Raw genomic sequence first — 15340 nt, forward strand, 5'->3', positions numbered from 1 at the left:
GGATGATTTGATCCAGTGTGTGTTTCATCGAAAGAAACATACTTATGCTCATGTAAAGTATTTTGGGATAATGTTACAATCAGTAACAGTGTTTTGGAATCGATATCAGATGTCTTGGTCAGATTCCAGACCAGAAAAATTGCATTGACACCATTTCGAATTCTGCATGAATTTTTTCACTGTTGTTCAAGCATTTTTAAACACTTTCGATGCTTGATCAAACAAAAACCGGTTTTGATTACCTGCGTTACTTTTTCAAGCTTCTTGCTCTTCCAACGTTGTCTTTGCATTTTTTTTGTGATTCTGCGACATCTGCAATCAATTAGACCAAAGAAAAGCCTCAAACCTGTAGGACCAATTCATCCCACAGAAACGTGTCCATGTCACCCCACACTACATGCAAAAATTAAAATGCAATTAATTTCATTTATTGTTATCAAATATGAAATTTCGCTGCATCAAAATGTTCCTCTTCTGTAGGCGAACAGAACTTTACTGCACAATACACGAAAAGTTTGTTTAATCAGCGGAAAAAACCCTCAAAACCACGATCGAAAAACTCACATTTTCTGACAATCAAAGTGCTTCATATGTTCATGCTACCGTTTCCTTCCACCTGTTAAATTTTACCAAAGTTTTTCTACGTTGAGTATACACTGGAGTCGCTTTTTACGCGGGGGATACGTGCCGCGTAAACAAAAACCGCGTAAAAGAAAACAGCGTAAATTCCAAAATCCGCGTAAAAAAAATCGCGTGAATTCCTAAATCCGCGTAAAAATGAACTGGGTAATTTTCAAAATCCGTGTAAAAATCTATCAAACAGTGAATTAGTAGTTTAAAATGCAACCCATACTCTAACAATTGATTATCTCAATTTTTTGCATGCTACAATCATGCTATCTGTATCTTCTTTTATTTCTCAGCTAATCAGTGATAGAATACAAACTTATTTCGTGAAATGTCACATCAATTAGCATATTGAGTTTTTACGCGGTTAATGCGTGCCGCGTTAAAAAAACCGCGTAAATTTCGAAATCCGCGTAAAAAAACGCGTAAATTCCGAAATCCGCGTAAAGAAAACCTCGTAAATTCCGAAATCCGCGTAAAAATAAACCGCGTAAAAAAAGCCGCGTAAAATAAAACCGCGTAAAAAGCGACTTCAGTGTATATGTTCAATAATAAAAGGAGATGACATTATAAAAAATCCAAGTTGAGTCGTACTTTTCGAGATAAAGGGGTGGTCCAAATCACCCCGTGTTATATTGTGTTTCAATATGAGTTACTTTTCCGTGTTCATTGAAGGACGAAGGGAAGAATCTTTACATGCGAAAAAATTAAATATTTCATTTGAAATTCCTTCCATTTTCTAGTTGTCGTGGTTTCTCTCTAGTCTCTCATGGTCATATGCCCTTGGTCCACTCTGACTGCATACTATTATCAGTTTGTGCTATTCAGTCCAAATAAATTTATGCCATAAACCTGGTTGGAAATTCTTGATTGTTTGATGATGATGATGATGATGATGATGATGATGATGATGATGATGATGATGATGATGATGATGATGATGATGATGATGATGATGATGATGGTCCCGCCTCCTTCCCCTACAGAGATTTGAGCAAGACGAGTTATCTAAAAGATTTTTTTTTTCTCAGCATCGAAATCAGTTTAGCAAAAAAAAAACGAACTAATTTTATTTACAGATATAACTTCAAAAAAATTTTCAATGTCCAAAGACAACCCAATACTCAGTCTTGTCCGCCACAGAGTCGATACGGTCCCGAGAAGGCCCTTTCAGCCAAATGGTCCACCAAGACACAAGTCCAATCGCCAGCCTTGTTTTGGATTGACTTGAATATCCCCATCCAGAGAAATCGAGAAATTTTCCTTCACGAAAAATTTCTAGACCGGCCCTTACAAAACTTTTAAATTTTTATCCTTCATATCTGCAACACGCGCGCGACGCTCAAACTTTTGTAGACTACTTTTATTTTTTTTTTCAACTACTACAATATAAAAAAAAATCAAAATAAAAATAAAAATAGTCAATCATCAGCACGATCATGACAGACATAATAGAGATTAATACAAAATAGAGAAAAAAAATATAAAAAAAAATTAAATAGTCTCCACATTATAATCCGTTCAATAGAAACTTCGTCAGATACAATATTCAATGAAAAAATAAAATAAAAAAGACTGCATAAAACTTTTCACATAAATTATCCGTTCGTATAAAACTTCGTCATTTAAAATTTTCGCCATAAAGTAAAAGAAAAATCATTCAGCTGTTATGAAAACACAGCTTTCACGTGTGAAACACAGCTTCTCTTAAACTCTGCTAATGTTGTTGCACGTTTAATATGTCTTGGCATCGAAACATTGAAAACATTTATTCCTTTGATATTTCAAAGGAATTTATATTTAACGAATTTTGTGAAGCACATGTCAAGAAATGGGGTGTTCTTAATTCATTCGCGTTTCTAGTGTTATAACTATGAAAGTCACTTCCATTTTCAACTCGATCACACAAATATCGAGGTAGCAAACCGTTATTGCTACTATTTTTTTTTGTTTTATTACTTAATCCGGTATGACTGAACACCGACCATATGTTCTGTATGTTCTTTAATGGTTAGACGATTATTATTCTGACTCGCATCTCTGTTTTCCCGCATCTCTTTTTTCCCAAGTTTGACAATGTTGTATATGAGAAGCGCCGACACCAGATAGCGGCAACCCAAACCCGCCAAAACAAAGGAAAATATCAACTAAACTCGGATGATATTTTTAGCATGCTTGTACCGAATCCTACAATTATTTGTTTCATTTTCTCGTGTTCTCACAAACGCTATGGATATAGCGAAATTTCTATTCACAACCGAACACATCCAAGAGACAGCGTTAAATTGCGAGTTGGCGCGACGCGAAGAAAATACTGACGCTTAATTTGAGACCACCTCACACGGCACGACACACCAAAAATTATAAACCGACTGGGACGTGTTTACTAAACCTCACCGTGTGGTTGCCGCCAGACATAATCGTTTTGTTCTTGCCCCTGAACCTTACCGTGGCGACGAATTGTGTGATTTGAACAGATGATCGAAATACTAGTACAAAAAAGAGAAAGTTGAAATTCAAATATGGAGGACAATAATGTTATACATTCTGCTGTTTAACGGCCAACTTATAAGATGTTAGAATTTCAATTTGTAAATATGGTGTCAGACAGATGAAAATTGGAACTTCAGCTTTAGCTGAATATAAACAGTTTGGGCATGAGTAGACTATTTCATCGGGAATGGCCCTATGTTCCTAGAGGAACTTCCTCTTATAAACGTAGTTTTACTACAGTTTATTTCAGATTAAACGCTCACGCAAAAAAACGGATAGCTCCTTATAATTGGTAACACTGCATTCCCCACTTCTGGACGATAATATTCGGCTACTCGTTCAGTCTGATCGGATGGTTTTTAGTGTCAAGATTTACCTTAATGGAACTTTGTCCTCTTATGATAAGAATTTCAACATTTCTCGTCGTCGATCACTTCTTCTGGGGGTACGTAAATGACCGTAAAAAAAATCATCGGTGGCACAACGTTCCCAGAAGAACTTCGCCGTCTCAAAGTAGTATTGCTTGCGTTATTTTTATTAGTACAGGGTTTTCCATTTCGGGCTTCCGAAAGTATACAGCCCTGCGCTGACAACCGTTTGACATAGCTGTCAACCAAAGCGTCATATCGTTAGTTGAATGTCTGCCATTTTACAATATGGATCGTTTTAGCATCGCACAACGTGTTAATTTTGTTAAATTATACTATAAAAGTGATGAAAAACCGGCAAATGTTTTTCGAGCATTACGGACGGATTTTGGTCGTCGTGGACGGCCTACAGAGCACACAATCGCTAATGTAGTGTGTAAATTCGAACAAACTGGATCCGTAGCGGATATTGTGAAACCTGTGCATCATCGTAATGTGCGTTCGGCCGAAAATATTGCTGCTGTTGCTGCCAGTGTGGAGGATGACCCGAATGTTTCGATTCCACGGCGTGCTCAGCAATTGGGCTTGTCAAACACATCATTGTGGCGAATTTTGCATTTAGACTTGCACTTACATTCATATAAAGTCCAACTGGTACAAAAATTAGAGCGTGGTGACCATGGAATACGTCGATTGGGTGAACGAACAACAGCAGCAAAATGCTGAATTTTCGCATCAAATTTTCTTCAGCGATGAGGCACATTTCGAGCTCGGTGGCTATGTGAACATCCAAAATTTCCGTATATGGTGCTCAGAAAATCCACACGTGATTGTTGAGAGACCATTGCATTCGCCAAAAGTCACTGTTTGGTGCGCATTATGGTCTGGTGAATGGTGAGCGCTATGGCCGCATGTTAACCGATTTTTTTTTGCCACAAATTGAAGATATGGATACGGATGACATGTGGTTTCAGCAGGACGGCGCCACGTGCCACACAACACGACCGAACATGGCCATATTGCGAACGAAATTTGAGGGACGCATAATTTCGCGTTTTGGTGATGCCAATTGGCCGTCAAGATCATGCGATTTGAACCCGCTAGATTTTTTTTGTGGGGTTATGCGAAAGACCGTGTCTATGCCAAGTCTCCGCAAACTCTTGAAGATTTGAAAGACAACATTCGTGAATTTATGACCGAGATACCGCCCCATATGTGCCGAAAAGTCATCGAAAATTACCTGTTCCGGATCAAGGTGTGCGAGGAAGCCCTAGGTGGACATTTGAATGATGTTGTATTTTACACATAATGACATAAACCAAACTTTAATTTGAAATAAAAGTTTCATCGAAATTCGAATTCTAAGTGTGTTTTATTTCAATTTACTGTCGGAATTTAAAGTTGGAAAATCCTGTACTTAGTTGAGATTACTATGCAAAATAACATGCCTTGAATGTACTCTAAGTGGTAAGCTCTAGAACATGGATTCTCAAAGTGGTCGATATCAGTTTCCCAGGGGTCGACTAGTTACTGTATAAGTTGTGTTACGTGAACCAACTTGTTATAAGAATGACTAATATTTTAGTGGAATATATTATTGTTGAAATTTGTATCAATAATTATTAATTACACTTGATATTTTCTGAGTTTTATATCTATTTATTGATGAGAAAATGTGATCAAGTTTACTCACTTGACCAACCATAAAATCGCAAAAGCATGTGTAATCAAATCCCGCTCTAAATTATTTTCAATCGGTTATCGGCACCACGTCGACCGAAACAGTGAAAAGTGCTACAAAAGTGCTGGAATCGAGCCTCGCCTTGCCCCCCGCAGGCCACTCTGCCTACAGTTCTAGCTATGATAAGCATATTTCGCAGTTCGCAGAACAGTTCTAATTTATGTGTTTGAATAATTCAAGCCAGATTTCCTCATGTTGGTCTAGAACAGATCTACATTCTGAAGGTAATGGCAACTAACGAAAAATGGAATAAATCATGTTATGATTCGTTGCTTTGCATCAATCAACAAGCGTTTTGCTTTATTTTTACAGTTTTTCTTGATGGCGGAGTGCATCGCCCACATAGTGCGGTGAGCATTTGTCATGCAGAAAGCAATGAACAACAGCAGCACCACACACACCTTTTCCGATAAGAATGAGCCACAGCTAACCTGGCCATGAAGGTTTTCCATAAGTCGAACATTTCGATTTTGGAGAAAAAATCTATTAAGACGCAGCAGCGGAGGACGAGAATATTTGCTGAAAGGGGTTATATTGATTTTTTCGATGCTCGAGAACACTATTTTCAGACTGAGCGCAGTCGTAAAATTAGGCGTTAACATGGTGATATAACGAGAAAATACCGGAACAATAATAGGTACATAAAAATCCGGAAAATATGCAGCAACTAAATTTTATTCTATTATTGATACAGATTTGAGACGTTTCAGTGCCGTATTACGTGAGTGTTTCGATGATGTTGTGAAGTGTCTTGAGCAAAATCGGCGCCACTCCAATGTATCCAACGGTATGCAGATAACGTGTGAGGTTGAAACAAAGTAAACTAAAGGCTGATTTAGACGATGCCAGTCAGCGCTCTAGTTGAAGTATCCAGTGAATAGAGAACAGACACTCTGTTTAAGTTAGAGGCCAATTGCTTGTTCGATACTGGTACAAGTAACTTGAACAGAGTGTCTGTTCTCTGTTCACTGGATACTTCAACTAGAGCGCTGACTGGCATCGTCTAAATCAGCCTTAACTAATTAATGAACATAAGCTTTTGACTGGAGACTGGCTGCCGGATTGTGGGTTTTCAATTGATCCGAGGTTCCTTCAAAATATAGTTGTTGGATATGGAAATTCATTGGGAACTCCATTCAGAACCGCGAAGGATTATTACGTTGTCGTATTGTGTTAGTAATATATTCAATGGATCATATTTTGTTCCATTGAAGAAAATTGAAATACTTTTTCAATGGCAATTCGTCAGCATATTCACTTAAATACAGGAGAACCTTTTCTGGTATGCTAAGCAGTTTGTGTCATTGGGAAAATTTTAAAAAGTATTCCGAAACCGTTATAAGCCAACATGGCAGATTATATGATTTTTAGTAACGATTTATAATTAGGATAGCAAAATGACATTTCTTATAATGACCAGCATCCGATTAGAGCGGATATCATGGATCGATATGATGAGACTAATAGATCGTGGTAGTGTACCAGTATTCTGGTGAGAAATAGAAACAGTAGAAAATTTTATGATGTAATCATGTAATTAAATTTAAAAACATAGATATTATACAATTAAATGTTATGTATAATGTAGTTTTATAAAATGAAATAAATAATTTCCATACATGGTTTGTTTTTTCTTTGCTTTTTTTTCTTAGAAGCAAACAGAGCCATAATGCAGGTCGAGCAGTTTTGCATTCGGTCGACGCGGTGGCACAGTGTTGGCACGAAATTGGTTGTCAAATACGAAGAATAGGTCGACAAAATCATTGCAAAATGGCACGACAGCGGTAACGTTGTCGATACCATTTTCTAGGACCGATTCGCCACAACAAAGTAGAGTGGGATGGGAGCACTGGCAACATAGGTCGGACCAACTTTTTCGATTCAACCTAGCATGTCGAGTCGGCAACTTTTTCGTTCAATTTTTGTTGACATTTTGATTTCTGCGTTCGTTGAGTTTCAGTATTTGTCAATTATGATAAAATACGTTTTGATACCAATGAAGAGCGTTGAAAAGTCACGCATATATTGAATTCAATGTCATTTAAAAAATTAAGTGCTTTTGATTTTATTTCTATTCGTTCGAATTAAGGAAAATTCTAAGCAAAGAAGTTTTTTTTAAAAACTTTTTTTTAGTAACTATGCACTAACTATGCGCTCTCCATAAAAAATTGACATCTTAGACAGCATGATGACGTGTGATGCGTGATGACGAATGAAAACTTAACGATTCCATCACTTAGCTCTGCACATTGCATTCAATGTGCAGAGCTAAGTTGGAGATCCGACTGACATCGCCAACACAGATCGGGTTGTGGATGCCTAATGCCTTCTACACAAAGATATAGATAAAGATAATTTTTTTAAAGATGTTTGGGGTCGATGGTATGAATTCATTCTGAAAAAGCGGTCTTGTGAATCGACCAATCAGAACGCAGAATTTCCGTTTGGATAATGTTTGAGATTTTTCACTTGTTTGATAGTTAGTTTCATATAATATATTATTTTATTCATTGTAACGAATTTTTATTGTGTGCCCAAATAAATCGATGCAAAAATCTCTTAAATCCATCATGAAATGACTGAGTAAAAATTGTTACTGCAAGAAGAAGCATTACGCAGAATTTCCATTTGTATAATAGTCGATAGTTAGTTTCAATATATTTATTTTTTCCCTCATGTAATGAATTGTTATGGAATGCCTAAATCGATTGACACAAAAATCTCATCGATCCATCAGAAAATGACTGAGCTATAACATTCGTGAATTTATGACCGAGATACCGCCCCATATGTGCCGAAAAGTCATCGAAAATTACCTGTTCCGGATCAAGGTGTGCGAGGAAGCCCTAGGTGGACATTTGAATGATGTTGTATTTTACACATAATGACATAAACCAAACTTTAATTTGAAATAAAAGTTTCATCGAAATTCGAATTCTAAGTGTGTTTTATTTCAATTTACTGTCGGAATTTAAAGTTGGAAAATCCTGTACTTAGTTGAGATTACTATGCAAAATAACATGCCTTGAATGTACTCTAAGTGGTAAGCTCTAGAACATGGATTCTCAAAGTGGTCGATATCAGTTTCCCAGGGGTCGACTAGTTACTGTATAAGTTGTGTTACGTGAACCAACTTGTTATAAGAATGACTAATATTTTAGTGGAATATATTATTGTTGAAATTTGTATCAATAATTATTAATTACACTTGATATTTTCTGAGTTTTATATCTATTTATTGATGAGAAAATGTGATCAAGTTTACTCACTTGACCAACCATAAAATCGCAAAAGCATGTGTAATCAAATCCCGCTCTAAATTATTTTCAATCGGTTATCGGCACCACGTCGACCGAAACAGTGAAAAGTGCTACAAAAGTGCTGGAATCGAGCCTCGCCTTGCCCCCCGCAGGCCACTCTGCCTACAGTTCTAGCTATGATAAGCATATTTCGCAGTTCGCAGAACAGTTCTAATTTATGTGTTTGAATAATTCAAGCCAGATTTCCTCATGTTGGTCTAGAACAGATCTACATTCTGAAGGTAATGGCAACTAACGAAAAATGGAATAAATCATGTTATGATTCGTTGCTTTGCATCAATCAACAAGCGTTTTGCTTTATTTTTACAGTTTTTCTTGATGGCGGAGTGCATCGCCCACATAGTGCGGTGAGCATTTGTCATGCAGAAAGCAATGAACAACAGCAGCACCACACACACCTTTTCCGATAAGAATGAGCCACAGCTAACCTGGCCATGAAGGTTTTCCATAAGTCGAACATTTCGATTTTGGAGAAAAAATCTATTAAGACGCAGCAGCGGAGGACGAGACATATTGACAAACGTAGAATGAAGCGCACGTAAAATTTGTTGCTGCGGTGCATACAGTATAATAGTTGTTTTTTTTCCCACGTAAAAATCCACAGAGACTGGTAAAACGTAAAAAAAGTTCTGCTGATTGGAAAAGTGTCGATTTAGAATCGTTTTATCTGTGATATATCCATAAAAGTGCAAAAATTAATTCCGAGTTTTTGCTAGAAGGCATACGTGCGCTTGACAATAAGACATCGATTAGTGTTTTAGTGGTGGTGTATACGTTATATCCCGCCATGGCAGAGAAACAAGTACGACTACGTAGTAACTCAGTCGTTAAATCGGATGCTGATATGACTGTTGCGGATCTGGCGAGTCTCATGCAATCTCAATTGAACAGCTACCAACAATCTACCAAGGAAGACTTCAAAAAATTGAGTGCTTCTCTCTCATCTCTAACATCACAACTCAGCAAATTTCGTGATAACATCACCACTGAAATGGAGAGACTCCGAGAGGAAAATAAACAAACGTTTACTACAATTTCATCCTCGATCGAGAAATCAAACAAAGATACATCGTTGGCAGTGGATAGATCGACACGCAGGAATGATCTTGTCATTAGTGGAATTCCGTTTGTGGATGGTGAGAATCTGCTGTCCTACTTCCACTCATGGTGTAGAACTTTTGGATACGTCGAGAGTGAGTTCCCGCTAGTAGACATTCGTCGGCTCTCGAAGGGAGCTTTGGCTGCGGGCAAAGTCTACATGATCCTGCTACAATTTGCTATAACCATACAGCGGAACGACTTTTACTCCCGGTATCTACGATCTCATTCATTGTCACTATCTGGGATAGGATTTTCAGTAAACAAACGAATCTACATAAATGAGAATTTGGGCCCTAGTATCAGAGCTTTACGATCCAAGGCGCTACATATGAAGAAGGAAGGAAAGCTGAGCGGAGTATTTACGCGAGGTGGAATCTTGCTCATAAAGAGAAACGGAGATGAGAAGGAGATTACTGTATCGTCAGACAGTGATTTAAGTGAATCAATTTAAACCCGTTCCTTACTAGTTTTTGCATTTCCTTTCTCTCCTATCCTCATATTCCATTCGCTCCCCTCCTAAAAGTCTGTTCGAGTTGCTGCTGATCCTGCCGATGCTGCTGATGCTGCTGATGCTGCTGATGCTGCTGATGCCGCCTATGCTGTTGCTGCTGTTGTTGAATGTGGTTGGTACTTTTACCTGGATGCTGTGGATTCTGGAATATAAGCTCTACTGTTTACTGTATGCGTCACATTATTAGAAAAAAAAAAAAAATGAATTATGTAATTAGTGTTTTCGAAAAAATGCTCATATATTATCCTCTCTTTATTGCTGTGTCCTTTCCTTATTTACGCAATGGCTAGTGATTCCAATTTTTACACCTCAACGAATTGGTGCGTTCCTGGGACCGTAATGAAATCCGCCTTATACAATGGAAAGCTTTCGATATGTTCTGTGAATAGTCAAAGTATTTGTGCTCGTAGGCTGTGCAAAATTGAAGAATTACGTCAGATCGTGGCAGTTAGTAATGTTGATATAATATGCGTGAGTGAAACATGGTTAAGCGAAAGTATCAATGACTCTATTGTAACTATCAATGGTTATAGTGTTGTTCGAAATGATCGTGTTGGACGAATAGGAGGTGGTGTATGTTTCTATTTAAAAAATGGTCTCGTCTTCAATGTTATTTCAAAATCTAATAATGATACAGGAGTGACTGGTACAGAGTTCATAACAATAGAGGTTATTGTACAAAATGAGAAACTAATGATTACAACTTTGTATAACCCTCCAGAAATGGACTGTTCTGATACAGTGGAAAATTTATTGTCTTCGTATGGTTTTACCTACAAGCATATTTTCTTCATGGGTGATTTTAACACTAACATGTTGAACACCAGTTCACCCAAAAGTGCTAGGCTTTGTAGTCTCATGGATACTCATTCCTTATATTGTGTAGGTAATGAACCTACGTTTTTTCATAGAAATGGAGCTTCGCAACTCGATTTATTCATCACAAATGAACCATCGAAAGTGTTGAGATTCGGTCAAATTGAAGTGCCGGTACTATCGAACCATGACTTAATTTTTGTGTCTCTCGATTTCGGTTTCATGCCAACTTCAAAGCCAATCAAATATCGTGATTACAAAGCCATACACATTGATTCATTGATAGATGCTTTTAATTCCTTTGATTGGAGTGCTTTTTATAGTGTTGATGACTCCAATCTGCAGCTTGAATTCTTAAATAATGTTTTAACTTATCTCCATGATAGATTTGTTCCCATCCGTACTTTTTCTTGTGATAAAAAGCACAATCCTTGGTTTAACCCAATAATAAGCAGAGCTATCATAAACCGTGATTTATTATACAAGAAATGGAACAACAGTAACGACTTGAATGATCATCTAGCATTCAAAAGGGCTCGTAATCAGGTTAACAGGCTAATACGCACAGCAAAACAAGATTATTTTGCTTCCCGACTTGATCCAAAAATTTCACCGAAGGAATTGTGGAGAAATCTTAGGGAACTTGGTATTGGCCAATCAATTTCCCAAACAGCGATTAATTTTACAGCTGATGAAATCAACTTTAATTTCTGTAATAATTTTTCCGCTAATCATACTGCAATTTCTGGTTCAACAGATTCAAATGCACTTATTCATGATGCTTTTTATTTCGATAGAGTTAATCAAAATGATGTTATTAGCGCTATGTACTCCATTGATTCAAATGCTCTTGGAGTCGATATGTTACCGATAAAATTCTTGAAGGCGATCTGCCCTATTTTAATTGAGCCTATAACACATCTTTTTAATACGATTTTTACAACTAGCGTTTTCCCGGATACCTGGAAAAAATCAAAAGTTATACCAATCAAGAAAAAATCTGGATTAGACACAATGGAAAATTTGCGGCCCATTAGTATCCTTTGTGCTTTATCGAAAGTATTCGAGAAAATAGCCAGAATGAACATCTGTGGATACATAAACCGAAACAATATGTTGAATACGTTTCAATCTGGTTATCGCACAAAACATAGTACTAAAACAGCAATGCTCAAGATAATTGACGATATTGGGCTTGTACTAGATAGGGGTCGCCCGGTTGTACTAATTTTATTGGATTTCTCGAAAGCTTTCGACAGAATATCGCATGAAATTTTATGTCAGAAACTGAGATCTAATTTTGGGTTCTCCATTCATGCTTCTAATCTTATCAAATCGTATTTGAGTAATCGAATACAAGCTGTGTTTAGCGATGAAATTTTATCCCAGTTTCTTCCTGTATCATCTGGGGTTCCTCAAGGATCTATTCTGGGACCTATTTTGTTTTCTATGTATATTAATGACCTCCCAGAAGTAATAAAACATGGCAATATTCATCTTTTTGCTGACGATGTACAATTATATTTTGATTGTAATAGTGCCTCTGTTGTCCAAATATCTCAGAAAATTAATGATGATTTGAAGAGGGTCCTAGATTGGTCCACTAAAAATATGCTCACTTTAAATTTCACGAAAACGAATGCAGTTTTTATATCGAATAGTATTTCTCTTAATTATTTGAAACCATCTTTAATCTTAGACAACAACACAGTTGAATTCGTTGAAAATGCTACCAGTTTGGGTATTCGTATTCAATCAAATTTTGCATGGGATAAATATGTGTCTTCGCAATGTGGGAAAATTTATGCGTGTTTACGTTCATTATATACTTCTTCTTCATTCCTTACTACAGAGACCAAATTAAAACTGTTCAAAAGCCTTATTTTTCCGTATTTTATAGCATGCGATTTCATACTAGATGACGTGTCCAATGTTTCTTTTAATAAGTTAAAAGTAGCTTTGAATTCGTGTGTGCGCTATGTATTCAATTTGAACAGATTTTCCCATGTTTCCCACTTGCAGCATCGCCTAATAGGGTGTCCCCTGGTAAATTTTAGTAAACTACGTTGTTGCTTATTTTTGCACAGCCTTTCGAAAACAAAACAACCTGACTATCTTTACAGTAAGCTACAAATAATGCAAAGTAACAGATCTGTAAAATATATTTTCCCAAGACATCGTACGTCGAAGTACGGGAACTCATTTTTCGTTCGAGGTGTAGCTCATTGGAATTACTTACCTAGCAGTTTATCCAATATTAATTCTTTCACAGCATTTAAGAGAGGATGTATTGAGCATTTTAATTGATAGTTTTTTCACCTTTTAATTGTTAAATTTTTAATAGTTTTTATAAATAGTGTTCACATGCGCTTGTTCTACCTTACGATTACCGATGTGACATTGAAAAGACTCAGGTCTTAAGTTACGCAATACAGAAATAAATGAATGAATGAATATAAGCGTTTGGAATTGGATAAATTTCAAGATTCTATTGATTTTCGTTTTTGAATTGGAACCCCCAATGTTTTTCCGAAAGGCGTAATCCTACGTTAAAAGAGATTGGAATATTTAATATCAATCCTATTGTTCGGAGAAATCGCAGAAAAGATACTTCTCCTTATTCTGCCCCACGAGGGACGTGAGATAACGAAGTTACTCATTTTATTTTTGAAGTTACTTCGCTTTTAAGCTCCTAATTTATACCTGAATCGATAACAGAAGGAGACACAACTTCTAATCTCATCTTGCGGCAAATCAAGTTACGCCGTTGTGGCTCAAACTATCCTACATCATGCAGTGCAGTGCGGTGCAGAATAGGGGAATTGTAATGAGCTAAATGCTAAAATTCAATGCTAGTCCAGGAAACAAGTCATCCGAATTCTCACAGAAAACATTGGTATTGGCACAAAAGTATGCAATTTTTGAGTCCCGGATAGCATTCCCCCTTCAAAACTTCAATTACACTTTTTTCTAAAAAAAGAAAACGCAAAAACAAACCCTCATACCTTCAATTAAAAAAAACATCTGTTGGGAAAAACGGGGATGCCTATCCTGAATTTTATCACCCACGCTGTAATCTATATTTTATTTAAAGCGGATGGTTTCCGCGGAACAAAATACATAAACAATTACCACAGGTATGCCATTGATTTCGCATCTCACAGAAAATTCTCGCGTAACTTTTGAAAAGGTCCTATGTAACAAATGTAAACAAATCGAGTTAATGGATGCACGCTATTAGTTTTCAATCATTGAATGTAATACAAAAACAATCGTTCACGTATCTATCTTCTTCATCTTTTTGTCGCCGATACAAAAAATATCCAATGTACAGATTCGAATTTTAAGCACCCGGCTGTTACTTCGGACGCCACTTTCCTCCGACGGCCGAAACGTCCGAAGTAACAAAGCAGTCAAAACAACAGGCCGACAGGTTCGAAGAACAGACTGAAAAAATAGTTTAGGCATCCAATAATTGAATATTTGCTTGTCGTGTTTTGTGTAGAATATATTTGATCAGTACACGTTGACCAAATTTTATCTGTCAAAAAGAGTCAAATATTTGGCTTCGGTCAAACAGTGTATGAGCACCCCTAGGCAAGGCGCAAATTGAGACGCATATAGCGCGAGTAACTTGGCGCGATATAGCGCCTGTTTTTGTGGCTAATGAAAACAGATAGAACAGCGCAAATTGGCCAGATGACGCGAAACGGTGGAGCGCTCGTGAGACACGACTCGCGCGACGCTGTGGCTGAACCACAGTTTCTCGTGCTGGTCATGCCGGTTGTGGTAGTTGTGTTGGTGAACAATCATATAGCGCCGTGGGTTTGACACTGTATGGATGTACTGGTCGGGTGATTGTGTTAGTAAATAAATATATCGCGCAACTCTGTGTTAATCAGTCATTGTATGCGAGTGGCATGTTATTTACATCAAACTGCGACTCAATATGCGCTCCACCACGCTACGTTTGTGTCACGTATGAATCGTGTTGGTAGTCTCGCGTTCGCTTACGAGCGCTATACGCTTCTCAATTTGCGCCTAGCCTTACAGGTGTTGTTATCGATTTCAGTGCAATTCATCGAGTGATAACAATAATAATCAGTCTTTAGAACGAAATGCTGATATTTGGATCGTTGTTTATTAGTTAGTTTCAAATTTTTATAGTGCAACGTAATATGTCCAATGTGCAAACGCGGGCAGTCAAAACGTCCAATGTAACATTTTTCGCTCCGAGGCTTCAACCTTAATCTCAAATCACGGAACAATAGTTACGATTGGTTTTACGAAGTTATTCTTGACAGCTAGTGGTGAAAACAGTGATAAAGATTGATAGCTTTTAAGACAATTCGCGAAATAATGT

This window comes from Toxorhynchites rutilus, chromosome 2, assembly GCF_029784135.1.
Source record: "Toxorhynchites rutilus septentrionalis strain SRP chromosome 2, ASM2978413v1, whole genome shotgun sequence".
Lineage (NCBI taxonomy): Eukaryota > Metazoa > Arthropoda > Insecta > Diptera > Culicidae > Toxorhynchites > Toxorhynchites rutilus.